General features: G+C 41.5%; 1 protein-coding gene across 10 annotated transcripts in view; it reads left to right on the top strand.

Annotated features, from left to right (window-relative positions):
• GRM7 (glutamate metabotropic receptor 7) overlaps positions 1 to 24,062 on the top strand; it is a 1,280,044-nt gene that overhangs the window by 136,198 nt on the left and 1,119,784 nt on the right. The window contains exon 1 of one of the 10 annotated variants that reach the window (XM_039481467.1): positions 1,654 to 1,705. The exons of the other annotated variants lie outside the window; for them this stretch is intronic. The gene's annotated coding sequence lies outside the window, so the exon portion shown is untranslated. Of the gene's footprint in view, positions 1 to 1,653; positions 1,706 to 24,062 lie in introns of those variants that run through there. 10 annotated transcript variants of the gene reach the window in all.

The raw sequence follows: 24,062 nt of genomic DNA, 5'->3' as shown, positions 1-24,062 counted from the left end.
CATAATTATTTTTCTGTTTAATATATGTGAGGGACTTTTTTCTGTACCAGATCAGTATTAAGATGGTTACATTTGATGTTGAACATTGAGAGCAAATAACTGTGACTTTTAGATAGATTCCAGTAATAAAGAACTTGCTACTGTAAAATAATGTGGAAAGGTTGATTTAGATGAATTGCTACAGTTCTGTTCCCTGTTGAGTTTTGCTTACAGAGGCCCCACTTATGAAATTGGGGCATAATTTTATGCTGTTAATGAGACCTCCAGATGCCTGCATAGGAATTTAAATAAATATAGTCAAACAAGTATATAGTAGCCATTTATATTGCATTATTCTGGAAAGATGGGAATGACTCAGAAGGAGCGATTACAGTTTACAGGTTAATTATGATGGGATTTAAAAATGGGGTAAACACCTCTTTGTATGACACAGTGTAATGGCTAAAATGGTGCTAACAAGTGACCCCTGCAGAGAGAGCCCTGTAGAGATTGAAATAACCCAAGGTTATTTCTGAAAGGAAATCATTTATTTGTATTAGAGTAACGTTGAGAGGCGCCAACCAAGATCAGGGCCCCTATTGATTAGCACTTGTCCCTAAGAGCTTGCTGTCTAAATAAAGAAGGGTGGAAAGGGAGTGGTATTGTCCCCATTGTACAAATGAGGAACTGAGGCACAGAAGGAGTTGGTGACTTTCCCAAAGTCACCGTGGAAGTCTTTGGCAAAGGTGGGCAATGAACCTAGATCTTCTGAGTCCCAGTTCGGCGCCTTATGCACAAGATCACTTTTCTTCTCTATTAGCCTCCATGTCTCAAGGAGAATTTTCAGAGTATGTGGGGGATGCTGAAGAACTCAGACAGCACTGTAAATGTGTGAAGTACAGTTTTAAAGTCAAATTTATGGTCTGTTTCACATTCCTAAACGCTTTCTTAGGTGCTATGTTTTTCTCAGCGTTAAAAAAATAATAACCTGGAGAAAATTAAAGCATAAAGTTTATGTTTTGATAACTTTCACAGTTTGAGTCAAATCCACAAAAACAAGGACATTCTGAGGATAGGATGAAATTACACCCAGGGTTCTTGTTGTACTTAACTTAGGGTGGGGATCCTCAAACACTGTCTGATCTGCTGTGTGCAGTGCTACTGAGGGCTGAGGCTCCATTGTGAGGCTTTGCCTTGTGTGGACCAAACTCTTTTTTTATGGTGTGTGTGTGTGTGTGTCCCCTAATCTGGGCATAAAATGGTAGGTGAAATTACTTGTGGGCACAGATGGTGGTATTTTGATGTCTGACCTGGTTTGTGGGTATAAAATTAGGGGCCATTAAAAATGTGGCCCCTAAGTTCAAACTTAATGTCCTACTATTTAGCATCTTTAGGCACAGTCCAGTGCAATGGGTGGTGCATAAGATGCTACTCTGCAGGAAAATCCATGGGCGGCATCGTACTCCAGACATCCCTCTGTGTTGCAGTTACACTTTTGCTCTCTGTTGCTCTGGTGATGGAAGGAGGCGGGGCAGAAAAGGGTATTACTGTAGTACTTGAGAGTATGTATCCCTCCCCTCAATCATTTTGCACCTGGTCACTACTCTGGTCAGTAAGTATAGTCATCCTTTCCCCCCCAGGTTCTGCCTCCTCCTCACCCACTTCCAGGGAAGAGGTGTATGGAAAGTCAGGGTTCCATTCTACCAGATCTGAACCCAAGTTCCATGTAAGTTGATCAAAGTGAATAGGGACCTCATTGTGCCAACTCTTGCCATTTTTGTTGTCATTCACATAATATTTGGTCATTTTCTCAAAGCCTGAGCTCCTGGAGTCATGTTTCTAATATGAGCATTGTTGTTATAAAGTAAGGTTTTTTTGTTTTGTTTTGTTTTTGGTAGCCCTTGTGGCTGCAGAGAAGCTGGAAAACATAAGTCCTAAAAGCTCAGAAACCAGACTGCTAAGAGCTACAAAAGGATCTCTCAAAACTGGGTGACTGGGCAACAAAATGACAGATGAAATTCAGTGTTGATAAATACAAAGTAACGCATATTGGAAAACATAATCCCAACTATACATATACAACAATGGGGTCTAAACTGGCTGTTACCACTCGAGAAAGAGATCTTGGAGTCATTGTGGGTAGTTCTTTAAAACATCCACTCAATATGCAGTGGGACTGGGACTGGGACTTTTCAGCTTGGAAAAGAGATGACTGGGGGAGGGGGATATGAAGAGGTCTATAAAATCATGACTGGTGTGGAGAAAGTAAATAAGGAAGTGTTATTTACTCCTCATAACACAAGAACTAGGGGGTCGCCAAATGAAATTAATAGGCAGCAGGTTTATAACAAACAAAAGGAAGTGTGTTTTCACACAATGCACAGCCTGTGGAACTCCTTGCCAGGGGATATTGTGAAGGCCAAGACTATAACCGGGTTCAAAAAATAACCTAGATAGATTCATGGAGGATAGGTCCATTTTAGCTAAGATGGACAGGGAATGGTGTCCCTCACCTCAGTTTGCCTGAAGCTGGGAATGGGCGACAGGGAATGGATCACTTGTTGATTACCTGTTCTGTTCATTCCCTCTAAAGCAGCTGGCATTGGCCATTGCCATAAGACAGGATACTGGGCTAGATGGACCTGTGGTTTGACCCAGTATGGCCATTCTTATGTTCTTGTGATATAGGAGACCTGGATCCATCAAAATAATGGCCACCCCTTTAGCTTACTTTTTTTTCCGCAGCCTGCCTCCACTTCCTGCAACCCTCACATAAACATTTCATTAACCCCTTCTCCCACAACTCCTGAGTCTTTGATCACAAGCGAGGCACCCTAACCCATGCTAGTAGTAAACTGGTTGACAGTAGCCAATGATTTTAGCCTGCAAAGCTAGCCTGTCACATAGGAAGAAGTGAGTTATGTCAGGCATAGACTGGTATGGCAGTTCCCCTCCCTCTCTCTCTCTGAGTCACAGTTACATTCCTTGTTGGCTCCTGGGTCAGCACAACTATGCACCACTCCTTTCTCAGGATTCATTGTAATACCACAATCTAGCCCTAAACAAACTACGGCAGGAAACCTCTCTACGATGCCCAATACTTAATTTTTTATTTAATTTTTTTTCCCCTAGGATATTGGGGTTTTATAGCTGAGTTGTGTTGTGTACTTTTAAAATAAAGATTCTCTTTGCAACTTGGTTAGTATTGTGCTTATTCTGATGGGCCAGTTACATCATTTACTAAATAAAGTCCCAATCCTACAAGGAGCACCTCCTGAGAGATGTCTCTGGGAACTGAGGAGGGTTAGAACCTGCAACAAAGACCTTGGAGGAGTGAGCTTTTCAAAGGTCTTCTCCACTCAAGATATTCAATAAATATAGAGCTACACCCCTATCCTGATATAACGATGTCCTCGGGAGCCAAAAAATCTTACCGTGTTATAGGTGAAACCGCGTTATATCGAACTTGCTTTGATCCACTGGAGTGTGCAGTCTCCCCACCCCCCCCGAGCACCGCTTTACCGCGTTCTATCCAAATTCATGTTGTTTTGGGTCGTATTATATCAGGGTAGAGGTGTAATATTAAATTAGTTGTACTGTTTTTCCCTTTGAGTATCTTTATCTACCTGATCTATATGAGATCATGCAACAAACCTCAAAGGAAAAAACGTTAATCTTGGCTACACACTTGATGAAAGTAAATAAGTCATTCAAGGTGATGTGTTGGGTTATGGTCTGTCTGTGTGTGTATATATAATATATTTTTTTTAAATGCTGAAAGAAATCTCCTACAGTTGATTTGCTGCACTCACATCCCATGTCTCCTCTTCTCATTTGCTGGGGAATCTTTGGACTCTAAAGGGTTTCTGCTGAATGAAATGTGGGCTAACGAATACCGTGAAAACTCTGGAAGCTTGATACTACTGTTGCATTTCTAAAATCTCTAGATAGCTTTCCACAGCACTTTAGCTTTTAGAGACCTTTTTAAATGAATGGTCTAAGGTTTGGTTTTGTGCTGTGTTTTATAACGTTTGAATTCTTCTGTCTGCTGTTAAGTTTGAATGGAACCAGAGCACACTTTTTTTTGTCTAATTCTGACTGTGATGGAACAGGGCATAAACCAAGAAAGAGGACGTGAAAGTCTTTTGTTTCCCACCAGTCAGAATCACCAGCTGAGAATTCCTCTGTTTCCTTTCAAGCACCCTGAGACTGGAGCAGAGGATTTGCTGTATTCAGGAAGTGGAAGGTTCTAGATTTTTATGGCGGTGGGAACTGAAACAACATGGGCTGTGTTGTGTTCTGATTTGGAATTAAGGGTTGACCCTTTTGGAGACTCAGCCTGGAACGTTGCTAACTGGAAACCACAGGGGAATATATTGTAACTTGCACTGATTATATTGCTTTCTGCCCATTAGGAAATTGCAATTTAAGGGGTAGAGTTCTTTGTAACATGCGTTTCAGTGCCTCTGGTGTGTGCTTCCTTAAAACCATATACCGAGGTGTGAGAGGTTACAACAGCATTTAAAAGCATCATTTAGGCTGTCAGTCAGTTTTGTCTCCTTTAAGCAGTCTCCAGTGTGGCCTCGATGGCACTTTGCCCTTCCCTACTCCATGTACTTTTCTTTCAGCTGAGTAATTGGATCCACCCAGTTAGAAAACAAATTTAATTTCTCCACAGCCTGACATCACAAATTCTCCATTCTCCCTGTCCTCTTTAGACATGGCTTATTCTTTGCTGTGCGCTCTGCCAGGATTTCACCCTGTGCAGGCACGTTTAGGCTGTGCCAAAGCTTGGGCTTTCCAGGAAGATGGCAGAAGGCTCCTGAAACTGGAGGAGCTTATTCCTCTGAGTTTTCTAGTTTTGATCAAAGATGTATATGGTAGGAGGAAAAGCACCACAGACTGATTGCTATTCTCCTTGGGGTCTACTTGCATTAAAGAGCAAAAACTGAAGGGGCATTTTAAGAAGTTAGAATATTCTGTAGATGTTTATATTATTTAGAATTGGGCTGTGGAGATGGGGTTGGGATCCAGTTGAGGTTTAGTCGAGATTTCAGTTTGAGACGGAAGCAGGGAGGGCTGGAGAGCCGGTTGAGAGTGAAAGGCACTAAAACCTCATGAGTTGATTCCATGAGACTTCAGCTGCATCTGAATAAGAAAAGAAACCGCATCCTGGTGTTAAGACTGACGTGACCTGACCTGAAACTGCAAGTGTAAGAGCCAGGACCCCACTCCATGCAGTCCAATTTCAATCTCTCCAAAATTTGAGGGGGTTTGAATTTGAGTTTCTGGTTTGGGGTATTCTCTAGCTTTAACTGAATTGCTGTTACTAAATAGTGGTCCTTGCTCCAGTAGCAGGGGCATTTAAAAAAAACAGCTGCATAGCCTGCTATGGTCAGGAATGAAACCGTGCAGAGAATAGGCCATGTTTGGATTCCATCTGGGACATCAACCACTGCGAAGGAAAAAAGATCAGAATAAAATGCCTTTAAAGTAAATATCATTAAGACAAAATTGACGATTGAACTGCAAAGGATAAGTGATTCCCCTTATATATCTAAGCAGCTGTTTTACTTTACATGCAATGACCATTATAAATAATTCAAGACTGTTTATAACCATAGCAAAACCCTGTAAAAAGGCACTGCTACCATCCAACTAATAAAATGTATTTATTGAAGCAACAACTGGTAACTTATCACCATGTCATTAACTGCAGCTGATCTGATTGCAGCTTATGTAGCACATAACTTCGCACACCTTGTTAAAATAACTACAGGCCTATATTTGCATACAGTACAAGGCTTGAGAGGGTGAGCATATGGCACTCTAAAAGCAAGTTGTATCATAAAGCTTGTAAACTTCTGAATGTCAGATCAAGATTTGCAGTTCATTGGTGAACCATGAGGCAGCTTGCTAGGGGCTAGACTCACTGTGATGATAGTCATAACCCTGAGCGAGGAGTTGCCCCAGGAGGCATTGTGATTCTAAATCACAATTCATCTCCTGTTGCCGCATTGCTCTGAATATGACCAGTAATCTCCTCAGTGGGTAGAAGATGAAAGGCCAAGGCTCAACCCATTTAAACTTGGAAATAAGAGTAAGCAGGCATGCAACATCTACTCATTCCTATTGTGGAAGCCAATTAATAATTAACAAGGATTTGAAGAGATCTTAATGAATGTTAGTTAGTTAGCATGAGTTAGGCTAGCTGTGACCCTAATGACGTGAGATTTGTAGAAGCAAGATAATGTAAGACAGAGTGAACTGTGTGAAAGTTATTACGTCCTTGCAATATGCAGTCTTGCTTTTTTCTAGTAGCGAGACAAATAAGATAGCAAAGAGGCTTATGTATAAACAAATGCAAATGTTTTTTTTTACTGTCTCCATGATTGCTAGAAATTGTCTGTAACAAAGGTATAAAGGCTTGATGTAATTGTTTACCAGTTGAGAGACCTGTCCGGGACTGGGGTGACCCTGTGTCCTATGGCACTCTCTCCCTCCATTGTAATTACTGGAGAAATAATAAAGTATTTGATTTTGCTGCACCCAAACAAAAAGCGAGAACTAAGTTTTTCTCCGACACCATGCACCCAGATTCCCAGGTTGGGTATTAGGCAATAGAATTAAAACCACTGGTTTTTGGTAATTCATGTTCCCTGCTACAACTGTCTTTTCTGCTTGAAAAATAATTCTGTTTTTGTGTGTGTGTGAAAAATGAGCTAGCCATTGAAAGGAGAGGGTATTTTCATCCTTGCAACAAAGCATATTCACAAAGAAGCCACTTTGAAAAATGGACTGCTATATTCTTGCTGCTGAAGGTACTGCAGGATATTAGATCTCGTTACCATCACTGCCATATTTTCACTGCTGTGTAAGCACAAAGGACTGGTTTCCCTGATGTTTGTGTAATGCCAAAAGACCCCGGTTGTCGGTGGGCGGGATGGAACTAGGGACCTCTGGATCTTAGTGCATGAGCCTCTACCATGGGAGCTAAAAGCCAGCTGCTTCTTAGCTAAGGCTGTAGAACAGACTCATTTAACTCTAAGTGATCTCGGTGCCACTAGATGGGACAGAACACTCCCTTCCCCCCGGAGGGGTGTGGGTTACATTTGCTCAAGTTGGGTGGCACCGGATCAGAATGCCAGCTTTGGACCCGTCTACCCTGAGATCAGTGGGATGGAAGTGGGTTTAGAACTGTACTCTGATTTAACTGCCAGTGCCAATAAAAAATCCTAAAGTACTAAGTGTCCTGCAGGAAACGTTAGCTTACGTTTTGTCCCTTACACCAGCCCCCAGAGGGATGGGGGAACTACACACACACACACACACACACACACACACACACACACACACACACACACACACACACACACACACACACACACACACACACACCCGCTACCTCCCGACCTTCAAGACCTCACACCTACTTCCCCAGCACTGTTCCTTTCCCTATACTCTTCTCTGTGCAGGGAAAGAGGTGGTGGAGACAAGTGGGCTGGGGCCAGGGACACTTTCCCCCTGCCCTCCCCTTCTGGCCCCACAGAGATTAGTCTAAGAAGATAATGCAGCCTTGAACCGTACTATCTCTTTCATATAACCTCTCTTGCCCTCCCAACCCCACACACATCCCAGGAGCAAATGTAGACAGCTGTGCATAAGTCCAACTGGCAGCGTGGCTCCAATTTAGTTATGCTACCAGCAAAAAGAAGTGAGTAGTGGGTTGCAGGGAACCCTAGCTAATGTCAGGGCATAGGGCTTCCTACAAACCTCCTCAAATGGAACACTCGGGGGTGGGATCTCAGGGAAGAAATTCTTAGATTTCCTCCTTCCCACTGATGGGCATGGTCTGGATGTGCCCATCCAGGTTGAATGAGTACAGTTAAACTGTAATTGTGTTCAGGCTCAGGGCATGCTGTTTATGGCAGGTGTGAATGGTGAGAGCATCATCCAGATTGAACACACTGACCAAGCAGCAAATTCGGAAATAAAGTGCCCAACCTTTATTGGCCCATATTGGGTTGGAGAAGCCAGGGGAGGGGGAGGGGGGAAGCTTGCATGGCTTAATCCCAGTTCTCTCACTGATGTGCATGCAACTCCCATTGAAGCCGTTTGGAATGGCTTTGAATTATTAAGCGGCGAATAGACAACATAGTCTACAAAAATATATTGAGGAAGCACATTTTTGGTTAACTCATTAGAAATAGGGAAAAATAAAGGAGAAAGGGCAACTCCTCAAACTGCTGGGTTAACTGTTTCTCCCCCAAATCCCACAACCCACTAACAGAAGGAAATGCTTTTCTCATTAACACAAGACTCAGTCTGGAAGTCACTGGTGTGCCATTGACACAAAGGAACCATATAGTTTGAGGTTAAAAATCTTTTTTTCTTGTAAGGGTGCTAACAAATCAAAAAGGAACTAAAATAGCCTCCATATGAGAGAGAGCGAGAGAGCACAGTGTGTGTCTCCTATTTTTATCTGCTGCCTCTCCTCTGCCTCACAAAATGGTAGCTTCCTCTGCAGACAAGAACCCTGGATATTTAAAGGAATAGGTACAGAGAAAGCGAGATATCAGTTGCATAACTATAGTCATCACACCAAAGACTGGAAAAGTGCAGATAACCATTTAACACTGGTTTATTTTTCTTTACAGCTTTCAAAACCATTTGTATTATTATTGCAAATCATCCTGGAGGCTGAGAGAGTTCAGTTTGTCTCAGGGGATTTATTTGATGTATGATCTGACTGGAAGTACTCCAGAAGAGAGAAAAGCTTTTGTTTTTGAATGCACTGGTTCATAACTCAATGCCTTGTTAGACTTAAACATAGTGAGAGAGGGGAAGTCACAGAAGAGAGGTGTGGCTGGTGTCACTGTGGATTCTGTTTTCTTTGTTTCTGGAACATGAAGCGTATCTGACTTAGCATGCTGTCTATCATTTCTTCTGTTGTTGTGGAGAAGGCCGCCTGCTTTTCTAGTTTACTATACAACAAAACAGCTGCAGCACCTTGTGCTCCACCTCGGTGACAGTACTTTGGATTACACTTACCGTTTGAGAGCTTGATAGTGGTCAGTAAATGTGTTGATCAACATTTGGCAGAATTGGGTAATAAAATGTAAGAGTTTTGACTCCTAGTCCTTTGCTTTAACCACAGTTTCCGATTAAAGTATGGATTGCTATATGTCTTTGCAGGACAATAGTCAACTGGGGCAAGCATGAACTCCATTTTGCCATGTCTGATTTCAAGGGTTATATATAGAAATGGTACATTGACTAATGTCGTGGGTTGCCAGCTTCTCAGCAAAGATACTGTGAATAACAATAATACAATGTCCCTTTTACTTTATCCTCCTTTCCTGAAAGAATCATGCAAGAACCAAGAAAAGCTGCTGCAAAGGAGCTCTGAATTAGTCTACATCAATCAGGAGGACATGCCTAGAATTTACCACTAACTGGACTCTTGAAGGAAGCTCAGTTCACCATCCTTGCTGACGGAAGAGTTGTATTGTTGCATGACATACATAGAAGGAACAAGGGGTGTGATTAAGTTATGGAACAGGAAGCAAGAAGCCTTTTAGGAAGATACACGTACCACCTCTGTTAGGCTTCTGTTTCATTGCTTGGCTAGGTTGCCAAGGCAGAGAAAGTGGAGGAGGGCAAGAAGAGTTTTACCAGCATAGGTAGAGCCAGATGTAATTTGTGTGGGAATGAGGAGTTCTGATGATGGAAGAAGGTGTCCGAAGAGATAGAAAATATATTTCCAGAGCAAAGTGGTGGTAATCATAATTAATTCTCCTTTTCCATTTGTGTAAAGAGGATTGAAAATAATTCTATAAAGTTTAAGGAATGTGATTTATTAAGATGTTCTTTTCATCTCATTACTGTTATTCTTTTTAAAATGTATTCATGATAATGGAGTACTGTGCTGTTTTTAAAGACAAATGTATTTTTTAAATGAAACATTTTCTAATCCATGGGCAGTTTAAGCAATCAGAAGTCCTCGTAATGATTGATAGAAATGTACTGACTGAATTTTTCAGTATCTAATCATCTGAATCAGCTTCTGACAAGGATTCTGCACATTTGATAGGATTCACTATGTTCGCTATTCATGGCTGTTACTCCATGTAGTCCAGTATCTAATGCTTCCAGCATTAAAAGGTGAAACTTGCACATGATGCACCTATGCCAAGATGAATGGGGAGTGGGCAAAGGCGGCGGGGGTTATTCTGATGGATTTGGGTGCTGATCTTGTTCCTCAGTATAAACACCTGGGTATAATAGTATGATAACTAGGTTTATGCAGCAGTACGTGGGAAATGGTAGTAAATGATAACCATGGAAAGAAATGGATTTACATCTGAAAATATATTGATTACAAATGGAAAATAAGATAAACAGGCAAAAAGTGAAGCGCAAGGAGGAACAGCCTATCCATGAAAAAGCTCCACTGAGCTTTTAGCCCTAAGACGTAAAAGCAAAAGTGGTGTAAGCTTTGTCATTTTGTGATCAAAAGTCAACAGTCTACCTCACTATGCTGTGGCCTGGCATGAGACATTGGTACTTTCTTTGACATATGTGTTTTAAAAAAGATGACCTGCAAGAATACTTACACTAGCAGATTAAGATAAGACAATAGGTTTTTTATTTTTGTCTGACATGGTCGTAGTTGCACTGAAGGCGAAGCTTGTGAGATGACTCATCTTATGGCAGATAGATTGGTATGACTTGAGCTTTATGACATTAATGAAGTATAATGATGAGTGGAATCGGAGACAGAATTCTATTGCTGAAATCCCTCCCAGTCTGGGAGCACATACGAATAGGTGAGTGGTGAGTTTGACAGGTGGGTCAGTGTCTTGAAAAATCCATCCACAACTGCTACAGAAATGCCTTGGCTACTTCATTCTGTGGATGGCGAGCCTGATTCTTTACTGCCTTACAACTTGTACAGTCATTTATCCCCCACAAAAACAGGAAGGGACATTTTAGAATACTGATTTCTGTTTCTTATACCTTTGGCCCTAATCCTACTTCCATTGAAGTTAATGGGAAAACTCTCATTGAGTTCAGTGAGACCAGAATCAGCCTCTTTGTCCTTTCAATACTGAGTTAAGTTCAGCAAAATTTTTAGAAACTGCAGCCATTCTGACTCTCAACAACTTTCTTATTTATGAATGGTGTCAAGTTTGCAAATTAAGAATTTTGACACCATCAGATTAGGCCTGAGTGGGGACTGAGAGTGGCTGGGTCACTACAGGGGAGTGGTTTTCCTTTTGTTGATGCTCAGACCTTCTTGTCGGTTGTTAAGAATGGGCCACATCCACCATGATTTAATTGGCCTCATTAGCACTACAAAAAATAATTTTCCCTCTGATATTCACCCCTTCTTGTCAATTGTTGTAAATAGGCCACATCCACCCTAATTGAATTAGCTTCATTAGCATTGCCCCCCCCCCCCACTTGGTAAGGCAACTCCCATCTTTTCATGTGCTGTATATTTATATCTGCCTACTGTATTTTCCACTCCATGCATCTGATGAAGTGGGTTATAGCCCACGAAAGCTTATGCCCAAATAAATTTGTTGGTCTCTAAGGTGCCACAAGGACTCCTCATTATTTTTAGTGAATAAGTTGCTTAGCATGCAATCAAAAGATGAATGTTCAAATATTTCTGGACTGTCAGATTAGGGTGATGAGACTTTAGTCTCACATAAGGAGACCTTGAAATTGTTTGGTAGTGATATCACACCACCAGCAAAATAAATGGAGCCCTAGTCCTGCAAAAGCCTCACTGAACGCAGAGTTTCTGCCTGAGTAAGGACTGCAAGATCACAAGATAGCTGAATTCTATTTTCAGCCAGTAATGATATGTTAAGTGTTTTAGTTTTGTTTCAGTTCAACTGTCCTTTTTAATTATATTCGCTCTATAGTAGGTAAAGTAGGGTGATTTTAATAAACAAGATATAATTTAATGCTGTAACACAATAACATCATTGCTGCTGTCATTCTGCAAGTGAAACTGGATAATATGTCATGTGGAAAACCAGGCTATTTACCATTAATAAATACTTGCAAACTACTATGGACCAGGGAGGTGATCTTGCAAACCATCGGTGCCCTAAGCCCCACTAAAAAAAAAAATCGACATCTTGAAAGCAACATCTGGTGCAGACTGCAAAGGCCCACGTCCTGCACTGCATGATCACATGCCACAATTCGCCATGCCTCTTGGAGGCTAAGGGGAAGGGCTCATATTACTATGTAGCAGCCAGGCGTTGCCATACTCTGAAAGCCCTGTCCTCCTCCAAAAAGTGCACTCACCCACATACTTGGGATCTGATTCTCCCCCTGCAGAATTCAAATAACTGTCATTGAAGACTCGCTATCTCTCATGTGCGCTCCTGGACAAAAGCACAGTCTTTCCTATACACCTGTAGGCTCCCTTGCGAGCACATACTTCACACCAAGCTTTTGCGATTTTTATTTCTGTGTGATAGTTTCAGGTGCTAGGATCCTGCTTGGAAATACAGGTCTATTTTTGCTTACTCATTCTGGCAGCCAGACTAGGTGGCATTAGGTCCAACCCTGAAGGCTAGAAAGTAAACATGCTCTAGGGCAGGGGAAAGGAGGTAGTGGAAGAGGGGAGCTCTTTCAGAGGGAAATTTTTTTTCCTAGAAACAGCCAGTTAGGAAGCTCAGTCTAAAATTTATATTTGAGTTGAGAATAGAGCTGCTTGGGAATTTTTTAATGCCTTTTTTTGGCCAGATAATGCTGATTCATTGAAAGAAGAAACGTTTCACAAATTGGAATGGAAAGGTTTATTAGGTCCAGAATGGAATCTCTGGTCAGACACCCCAGAATAGCCTGATGATTAGGACACTCACCTGGCATGTGGAAGACTCAAATTTAAGTCCTTGCTCTAGCTGATGTGTAGCATGGACTTGAGCCGAAGGTCTCCTGCATCCTGGGAGAGTGCTCTAACCACCAGCCTATTGGCTATTCTGTGGTTTTATGCTTTAGTTTTTTTGCATGAAAAATTACAGAAGGGCTTGGTTTTGTTCTGCAATGGAATGGAACCACATATTAAAACCTCAACATTTTTTTGAGAAATTTAAATTCTTGGTTTTTGGGCCGCCCTCATTCAGACACTTATTCGTGAGGGCTAAGTTCAGAACAGGGTGGGGACCCTCCTCATTCAAGGTTTGTATGTATGTATTATTATTTTGTTTTTTTTGAACTTGTTGGCTTTCTCCCTGTTAGATGTCAGGTTTTTTGGATGGCGTTAGAACGGAGTTTTGAGTTACACCCATACAGTGAAGTATCTAGTGCTGCTCTGATTCTTCCCTGCTTAGACATAGTACAACACTTAGAAATGTAGCTCCCATTCTGAAAAAACAGCAAATCTAGTTTACTAGCTCAGCTTCAGAGTCATGCTCAGTCTCTTTTTTTTTCTCCCAAGGATATCAGAATATCTGAAGCTCCTTGAGATCCTTTGGTTGAGTTTTGAAATGGGACTGGTACCACTAGGCTATTGGAAAATATTTCCTTTATTTTAGAAAGAGAGGAAAACTTTTTTCCGTGAGCACTTTGCTTGGAGAAAACAACAATTTATAAATGCATTTAAATGCTTGGCTTATCTTGCGTCTCTCCCACTCCTTAACTATAAACCCTACAAAGACTTTTATTTGATTACGAATGCAAAATTGGTGCACAGCAGTAATTAAATTTTTACTCACTTAATTTAATTTGTTGGAGGGAGAGAGGCTTTATTGTGAATGGGAGAAGGCAGCTTCTCACACTGACTTCACTCATACTTGACTAACTACTTCATTAGAACATAGGCAAGTCTGGTGACAGATCGTTAATTTTCATAGATATGCTTTGGGAAGCCAAATGTTTGTAGAAGTCTGGTCTGCCAAAACACAGCATAAATGTATTAGCGCTTATTAAAACTAAGCTGCATGTCTGTTTTCATGCTGCCTTTGTCACGTTATGGATTAATTGCTTAAATGTATTAAGACTACAAATACACGGAGAAAAGATTACTTTGTATTGTACCAAAGAACATAAAAGAAAATAGTTTTATACTTAAAAGCAAATGGCTCTCCAACAGCTAATGTTTTTTTAGAACAGACTGACACTAATAGAGTTAAATAGTATTGCTAACCAAAAACAACTGCATACTTCTTCTGATGACCTAACAGGTGCTTAGCTCATGTCCTTGCTATATATTTGTTTCACAGTGTTGAAAGATATAGCAATGGGCAGCTGTACAACTAGAGGCCTAATCTTGCAATCCTGATGCAGGTAAAACTCCCATTCTATCAGCCTAACCATTTATATGGTCCCTATTACCATAGTCTATGAATGCCTTCCACATTTATGGGAGGGTTGCCAACTTTCCATTTTTTCAAAATCGAATACTACAAGCCCTCCTGTCGCCTACTTCCCCTCCCCTAGGATTCACCTGCCACCTGCAGAGCCAGAGTGGGAGGAGCTGATGTGGAGCCTGCCGGCCCAATAGGGGTGAAGTGGGTGGGGACAGCGGTGGTGTCTGTACCTGGAGCGAGGGGCTGGAGAAAGCCAGGGCCCTGGAAAACTGAGAAGGCGGGATGGGCCATCACATGAGACAAGCCCAGCTGCTGGCCCTGCTCCTCATGTGCACTGTTAGGATCCCCCTCCTCCAACAGCAGCTGCTTTTCCAGCTCTCCCAGTGGCAGAGGCCAATCGCGGTTACTGTGGTAACTGGACTTTTGTGACTGTACAGGTCCCCTTTCAACTGGACTTTCTGGTTAAAAACCAGACATCTGGCAACCCTAATTTATGCCCTTGTTCATGAAACTGCCAAAGCCTTGCACACCCCATTGAGACGTGCTCCCTAAATTCTAAGCATATTACTCATGTGATTCTGGTTCACTATTCACTGCTAGCGTGAAGGCACCAGCTAATTTTTTCCTCCTCTGTTGTTATGGGACTTCGTTAAAAGAAATCTTTGTATTATTTTTTTCCCCAGGGTAAAAGAACAAAACCAGTAAGTTGAGCAAGAGATGGAATAACATTTGAATAAAATAATTTTTTAAAATATGCATTTAAAAGTCAATATTGTGATATACTGTGAATATAGTGGCTCACAATATACATCTGTGGTCTCTAAACTTGATGATTCATTAACTATTCCTCAATATAACACGAACTGTCAGCTTGTCTCTAAAAAGCTCTTTTTCCACATGTACCAAGATTTGTCCATTATAGTCTTTAAATTTTTCCTTTCTGGCAGCTTTACAGTTTCACATAAAATTGAGTTGGCTTGAATAATTTACCATAAAAATCAGGATTTGTTTTGGCAGTGGATTTCCCTTAGGAGTGAGAGCATGTGTTTAATCTTGCCATACTTCATTTCCATCCAAAAGACAGTCCAGGGCAGAAGTCTGATTTCTTATTTTTGTTCTTTTTTCCTTTGGTCTTTTACCATCTTCATCTTCAAAATCAATGGAAAAGGTTCAGAAAAGGGCAACAAAAATGATTAGGGGTATGGAACGGCTTCCGTATGAGGAGAGATTAATAAGACTGGGACTTTTCAGATTGGAAAAGAGACGACTAAGGGGCGATATGATTGAGGTCTATAAAATCATGACTGATGTGGAGAAAGTAAATAAGGAAGTGTGTTATGAGAAGGAGTAAATAACAAGAACTAGGGCTTACCAAATGAAATTAACAGGCAGCAGGTTTAAAACAAACAAAAGGAAGTATTTCTACGCACAGTCAGGGGCGGCTCTAGGAATTGGGCCGCCCCAAGCAGGGCGGCACGCCGCGGGGGGTGCTCTGGTGGTCGCCGGTCCCGCGGCTCCGGTGGACCTCCTGCAGACGTGCCTGCGGAGGGTCCGCTGGTCCCGCGTCTCCAGTGGACCTCCCGCAGGCATGTCTGCGGGAGGTCCACCAGAGCTGCGGGACCAGGGGACCGTCCACAGGCATGTCTGCGGGAGGTCCACTGGAGCCACCTGCCGCCCTCCCGCGGCACGCCGCCCCAAGCACGCGCTTGGCGCGCTGGGGTCTGGAGCCGGCCCTGCGCACAGTCAACCTGTGGAACTCCTTGCCAGAGAATGCTGTGAAGGCCAAGACTATAACAGGGTTCAAAAAAGAACAAGATAAATTCATGCAGGATAGGTCCACCAATGGCTATTAGCCAGGATGGGCAGAGATGGTGTCCCTAGCCTCTGTTTGCCAGGAGCTGCGAATGAGTGATAGGAGATGGATCACTTGATGATTACCCGATCGTCCCTCTGGGGCACCTGGCATTGGCCACTGTCTAAAGACAGGATTCTGGGCTAGATGGACCTTTGATCTGATCCAGTATGGCCATTCTTATGTTCTTATAATGTCAACAGTCTCCATATAGATTCAGGCTCTAATCAAGCTGAAGGTTGTCTGACAGGGGAATGTATGTATATTGGGAGCAAGACCGGGATGTACAAGTTGGCTTGGTACCTAGACTTATCCAGAATAACATCAGGAAGATTGCAATGTGCATTAGGTGTAGTTCGACATTGTGGATAGTTAGAAGTACCTGTATGATTCAAGTTTTAGCTTTCTGTGTGTCTCTGTCTCTGCCTACCTTGAGATCATCTAGGGTGTCATAACTAATAGTTGCTAGATGTCAAAACAATGGCACCAGGGCATTTATTGGAGAGCTCTTGACTCTAAAATTGCTTTGCCAAGATTTTCAACAGAGCTTGAACGCCTTCAGGACATGCTGTAAAGGTCATATGTTTGCTCAGGCTTTTATCTGAGGGAGTGGTTGCAGGGTCTATGTCACTTATCCTGGGATGATTGCATTTACTTACATTGATATTTGTCCATGGAATTGGTATATTGTTAGTTTTTATATACATATGATTGACAGAGTAGAGCAGTAAAAGTAGAGAGAGCCTGAGCCAAACCCTCAGAACTGAATACTCCTGAAATATGGGTGGTTTCAGAACTCAAACCCACCCCATTCAAAGGGCATGGCTGGTACCCCTCTCTCTAACTCTACAAACAAAAACGCTGCATCCAATCACCACTAAACTGTGTGGTAGTTGAGAACTGGATCCAAATGTTATAGGTGGAGCCTGTCTGTAAATCCAGCACAGAGTTCTACAGGGACAGATTGATAGGCCAGCTAACTCTTCTATGCACTTCTATGCACAGCTCATATGTCCCTTTGCAGCTTTCCTGGTGTGGTGTGGCAAAAGAGGGTTTAAGTTGGGAAGCCACTATTGCTGCATGATCTCTTAACTGCTATAAGAGTCCTGTGGGACTGCCATAAGAGAGCATCTTTGAGGTGGCTCTGCCTTGTGCTGGGGCTAGGACCACTTTAGCCCTCCTAGACTTGTCTATGACCCAACAAGTCTAATGAATCTGGGCCACAGTAAACAGTTGTTATCCTGGGGGTGGGGGAGGAAGGTCAAATTTGCCTTAGATAAATAAAGAGGACTAGCCTTACTACTAAGCATTTGCTTATTTAGCTTTTAAATAATAAAAATATGGTATACAGAGCGCTTAGCCTCCTAACACACACATAGTAATACAACAATAAAAATCCCACCAGCATTAAAATAATCAATCAGCAACCTACATAAAAACTTTTCTTCTCCTTCATTGTTCTAGGAGGCAAAGGCTCAGTCCTCTACAAACCCACTGTCAAATAGATTTACTCACTAAGGGAGTTAATGCAAGCCGAGGGCCAGATGGATCACAATTCAGTCCCTCAAGTCACAATACGGAACCAGGTTCCCCCTTGCTGCCGGGAGGCGTAAGCTACACCATCCCTAGAACTGAACAGGTTACTTCCCATTCTGCACCAGTGCAACTGCGCTGGCTGGCACATTTGGGGTGAAGTTAAGGTGTTCTGCCCCCACATGTTCATCTTCTCCCTATCCTGCTGCGTGGGATGGTAAGCAGTGGCCCTGTAGAGGCTGCTCCCTCTCGTACTCTGTAACCCACAATGTGGGCAGCCCATGCAGTGTTGCGAAAGGGGTTGCCTTACATGACCTTCCTCCCTGGAGCAAGTGTGTAGAGCAAGCCACAAACTCATCTTGCTGGTATATTGGAAATAATAATGTAGCTTTATTTAGTTATCATTGGGAACTGTCATGCTTGATCAGAGCCTAGTGATCCCACTGTTTTCAGTGATCGGAAGATCTAAAGCCTCTCTCTCCTGACCTTTATTTTCCTGCCTGGCCTGCTAACTCAGCTTTATTCAGTCATTTTGACTGATTTCCAGCTCCTTTCCTTCTATTCTTAATAATGACCTCCTTTCATTTGACACAACTTGTCCAGTACGTAACTGCTGCTAATCAAAGTTACGATTCGCAAACCAACCGACGCTATTAGGCTTCAAAGTACAATCCCTGGCAGCAGAAGGCTTCCCAGGGAAAACCCGTCAAAAGTCAGAAGTTCTAGGAATACTAAACATTACAGCATGCATTTGAAAAATGGATTACTGCAACAGGCACATCTGATGTAACTTGAAGGGGGAATTAATTCTAGCTAAACCTAATTTTTCGGCTGCACAATATCTGAAACATCAGGGACAGAAAAGCAATAATTTTTGAATGTCATTTAACTTCCCAATAGCAACATTTTTACCTAGATTCATTCTCATCTAGCACAGAAGCTGGAAAGCGCAGCTGCTTTAGACACCTGTGCCCACTAGTTAAATCAAATCTGTCTCTGAAGTCTCCATCTGACATTTATCATAACTTTTGCTGGACATGAGGTTAACTTATGCCATATTAGAATTCTAGAGACTAATTTGTGAATTTGCATAACATTTATTTCCCCCTCTAGATATTATATGCAGGACAGATCTGTCATAGGCAAGCTTGGTTGTTTGCTTTTCCCCCTAACAATTGCTGCAAGTTGCTGAGCTATGACTGCACCACATCTCAAGGGGCGCAGAATTTGTCTGGGCTTACCCAAGAAATGGCAGCTCTGCTTTGTGGGTGGGGAGGAAGGAGGTCAGAAACTGCTGTAAAAAAGGTGCTCGGTGGTCAGCTTTGCAGCAATGACTTGCCTCTCCCCTTCTCCAGGAACGTGCATAAAGGTACAAAACCTGGGTCGGGCAAGTCTCTTTGTGCCACGCAGCGAGGAAACCAGCACCCACCCCACCTCCCCTAGTGGAGGCAAATGGCAGGCTGGGTTAGGACCTGCTGTGGGCATTACGCCAGTCGCCCCTTTTAAAGTGGGGCTGGGAAGGAATTTTTTCCATACCACCAGAATTGGCTTCGGTGGAGTGTGTTTTCTTTTCCCCTTCCCCACAGTGGGTGTGATTGAAGACCTTTTCTGGTGAGAAGAAAAGGTGGTAGGCCAAAGGGCGCAACTTACTTTGTAAGGTTGGGCGGATGTTCAGTGCAGATACTCCATAGGGACGGCAGTCAGTGACCAGATAAATGGCCTGGTAAAGGACTTAAAAGGAGGTACTAGATAAAGGAACAGAACAGGGGTGGGGGTTGGGGACTCCTATGATTGGTACATCAGGGAGCCAACCCTCCTCTCCATTCTCATAGCCCTCCTTAACCCTCTTGCAAGGCTGGTGGATGGTAAGGTCCAAGCCATGGGGTTCCTGGATGGAAACAAAGGGCTGGGGAAGCCCCAGAGAATGGATTTGAATAAGCCTGGATTAAACAAAGAGGGGGAGGGCTGGTGGAAGCCCCAGAGTATTGATTTGAATAAGTATGGATTTGCCTGCACTGTACACTTTATCTGCCAGGTAGTCCCAGACATCTACATAATAAAGTTGCTGCCTGATTAAAACCCATAACAAGTCTCCTGTCCTTCTTGCGGTATACCCAGACAAGTGTTTAGGTGTAGTACTGTTCCTAGTCAATGGTATTGGTGCCCTCGCTGTTTATTACCTGTTGATAATGATAAGATTTCTTTCTTTGTTTTATAAGTTTTTTATCTCTTTACTTTTATATCTTGGATCCGTACCGACCAACTTCAATTGCCAATAAAAGCATAGGCTAAAGTTCTGAAATGTACTGAATGTTTTCTCTTCTAAAAATAACAAACACACTGGAAAATTAGGATATATAAATAGTGTTGTATTTTTTTGCACACACATGAAATTTAATGGTAGTCCTCCAAACTTCCTTGATTTTATTCATGGCTTGGGTAAAAGTAGCAACAATGGAAAATCTTTTTGGAGAAGTTTTGCCACTATTTTCAATGGAAACAGGATTAGAACCTTATTATAGTCCGAGGCATGGAATAAGAAAATAGACATAATAGAAATTATCTTGGCCAACATTTCATACATACCAGTTAGTAGGACCTGTTTGCTAAAGGTCCATATGGAATAAGACTATATTTGGTGTAAGGCAGGTGAAGTGTGCTCTAGTTCCCAACACCCTGGATACCCCTTCAAACTATCTCTTGATTTTAGATGTGCCTTACCACAAAGTTGGTAATGGGAAAATCCCAAAAGGATCAGCCATTTGATTCAAGTAAGCATCCAGATGCCAGATAGTTATCTGAATCAAATGGCTGATCCGGTCTACACTTTAAGGTCATGTCTACTCAACAAATTACTGTATGACAGCTAGGCTGTGAATCTACAGTGCACCAGCTTGTTGCACAGTGAAAGTCCCTGTTTGCCATACAGTAACTCACTGTGTATACAAGCCCAAAGTTCTTTGACCTAGTAATTCGAGTGGAGTCTTTCTGCAAAGTGTCCGATACTTCTGTCTTCAGCATGGGTAAATTGCTTCTATATCTGCTCCGAGCAGAAACCAAAAAATTAAGATGCATCAAAAACTAAATAAAAGGTTGTTTATTAGATATATTTTTAAACTTCCTTAAAAGTCTTTTGAGGTTCACTTCAGTTCAATTTTTGATCTATGGTTCTGTCTGATTTTTGACTCCCAGACCATTTTGAGCTTTAGTGATATATCATCACCAGCACAGCTAATTCCACCTTGAGTGGTGAAAAATAGGAAATCAGCCTAGAGATAAAAATACTGATCTTCTATAGTCAGTACCTGACTCCAGTTGGGAAGTGGATAGCTGTATTCTGCATCTTCTGAGAAGACTTTAAGGGCAGCTCTTTGTAGAAAGCATTACTCTTGCCTGTAATGCACAACTATTTTGGTCTTCAAGACCTGGAGAATAAAAATGTCACTGAGAGTCCAATTGTGCAAGAGACGTATCCATTGAGAAGTGCTGGAATCCCTAAACTTTCACTGAAGTGAACAGATTTTTGAGGGTGCTCCGCCAGGTGGTGCTTAATACCTTGCAGGATCAGGTCCTGTATTGCCTTAAGATGATATCTGAGGTAAGTAAATCCAAAACAGAGCAAAATTGCAGTCTGGTGAGAACTGCATTGATCATTCTATAGTCTCACAGAAGAATTCGTTGAATTACAAAAGCAGTTAAATTGACTTTACACCTTAATGTGCACACAAAATAGCAATTAGGCAACAGTGTACATCAGATTTTTGACGGGTATAAAATTATAGTGCCAATTATTGTATGCAAGTCAATGAACAACATTCATTTCAAACAAAGCAGATTTTTGGAACAGTCTTTTCTAAGATACAGTTGACAGCAGTATGTCAATTCACTAAACATCTTAAAAACATGAATATATCTTACAGAAAAATTTAAACCAAGGGCCTAGGTAAATTTAAGATACTAGCCCTTCATTTTATTGTGCCATGTGTACCATACACATGTATATAATATGGTGGCCATTTTATTAGATTACATCATTATTTATTAAATCATGGTCATCTAACACTTCTATATTAGAATATCTGAGAGTACTTGGTCCTTGTTGTTTTGGACACATCCTGGTTGTAGCAGGGAAAGAACTCAGAGCTCCCTGCTTCAAAAGAACAAGTTCCTACCACTTAGGCTATTTGGTGGTAACATTTAAGTGCTTAATTTGTCTTCAAGGTAGTTGAAACATAATGTGTGCAAGATACTAACTCCAGGATGTGTGAAATTTCACACTTCCAAAAAGACTGCTGTTGAGTTCATTGTCTGGATAAAGAGTTGGGCTAGTTACTATTTAATCAGAATTCTTTCTTTCATCAACTTGTAGACAACTCTTTTCATTTTTATATTTTACAACTTGGCCTGGCCACTTATTTGATTTTGGTCATTGATGAAGGAGAGTTTATTAGATTTGGTCCATTATGCTAGAGAAGGCGGCATTCTTAAAACAAATACATCGTATAAACAGCTTCAGAAGCTATCCACCTTTCAATATAACATCAATTACAGTAAATCTGTAAATTATATACTGTAGACATTGCCTCCAAAATTTGCTGCTCTCAAAAGAGAATTTTAAAGGAATGTTGTTTGTTCTCTGATATTCTCAGGCTAATAAAAGCATGCAAATAATAGAAACTAGTTACTAACATGATTTCTGAACAGTTTAAAAGCATGGCCAAAGTGAATTGTGTACATTAATCATGGGGAAATGATACACAATGAGTCATGATGAATGCAGCAGGAAATGACTTAAAGAAGAGAAACACAAAAGAAAGCTACCAAGGTCTTGGCTACAAAGTTGTTCAAGTAAATGCCAATGAAAATTCCAGCCATTGATAACCCAAACTACTGTAGCTACAAACTGGGAGGAAAATCCTACCCAGCTCATGGAGTATGTATGGGGGATACTGAAAGAAAGAGGAAAAAGAGAATCTCTAGTAAGGGTTTTTATTCCCCCCCCTTTTTTTTTTAAATTATATAATGCTTGTAATCTTCACTTATGATAAGTACCAGCTCCACCGTTGGTGTCATGATGACTCTCTTTTAACCAAATGTCTGTGATACTCAGTGTTTTCCCCAGGAATTGAAATTGGGGGTGGGGTAAGTCAGGCCAACGGGTGAGACCATGCAGGCAAAGGTGAGTTGTATGTCACCATAATAAAAACTGAAAAATGTTTCACAGTCATTTTGTTAGATTTAACTCATGTCTTAAAATCATTGCACAAATTAAAGTTAGCTATTCAAGCCTATTAAGAAGCACTACATCTTCATCCTTCTAGGTTTCTTGTTGTACTTTTCCACATCTCTGTTAATGAACTTCTCAAATGCAGTGAGTTCATCTTTGGTGGCTTCTCGTGTATCTGGTACTTCCAGTCCTTCATGATATGCTCATGATCAGGCAGAAGTGTTCTTTTTCCCCATTGAATAGAAGTCGCCAACTATAGCTGTTATGACTGGGAGTAGCAAGAGATGTATTCCTATTTCTTTCATCCCAGGAAACATAGCACAAAGTTTGGGTCAAACCACTAGTGGTGGTGATGAAGAAGTTGAAGTCAAATCTTCATTTATCGTACGACATTCCACTCTGTGTTCAAATTCTCTAGTTGGTCCTGATGACATGGCAGCCTCATGGCTGATAGTGCCTCACTTCATGCCACTGTCAATCTTTTATAAGAAAGCATCTGTAAAAGCTATGCAGAGGTTGAGTAGAATCCAGAAATCACTGTTGTAGATTTGTAAGAATCAAGTCTGTGTACTTTTTCATCTGGCTTAACAAACACTTCTTGTCCTCTTCACTTAAAAATTCAGTGTAAGTGCCTTCATTAGTCAACTTCTGGACTGAAGTCTTTGCTTCTTCCAGTATATTTTCATTTGATATCTCTCTAATTGATCCAAGTGTAGCTTCAATTTCTGGACAAAGATCTACTACTTTTGTAGCAGATGGCTGCATGGCATTGTTTAATGACCCACGTAGTTTCATGAGTAGACTTAGAAGAGAAAGAATGGCCATAGTCTTCTCTGAACTTAATAGAAAAAGTAGTCCACCAGCCTCACTACTTAGATCTGTCCCATCTCGGCAGATACTTTCCAAAGCCAGTAATAACAGTTACAGTAATTTTAAGACGACAACCAAAGATCACTCATGAGAAATCCAGCAAGTTTTTCCAGGTTGGACTAATTTGAACTTCAGTCCCAGTATATCTTCTATTTTTCCCAAGACATTCAATCCTTTTGGACTCTTGCTGAAGAAAAAGAGTATAATGAAGACATTAAACGTAAGGCTTTTAAAATGCCTTTTGAAGATTCTGCAGCTTGTAATA

This window comes from Mauremys reevesii, linkage group 7 (genome assembly GCF_016161935.1).
Source record: "Mauremys reevesii isolate NIE-2019 linkage group 7, ASM1616193v1, whole genome shotgun sequence".
Classification (NCBI taxonomy): domain Eukaryota; kingdom Metazoa; phylum Chordata; order Testudines; family Geoemydidae; genus Mauremys; species Mauremys reevesii.
This window is presented reverse-complemented; position numbering and strand designations above follow the sequence as displayed.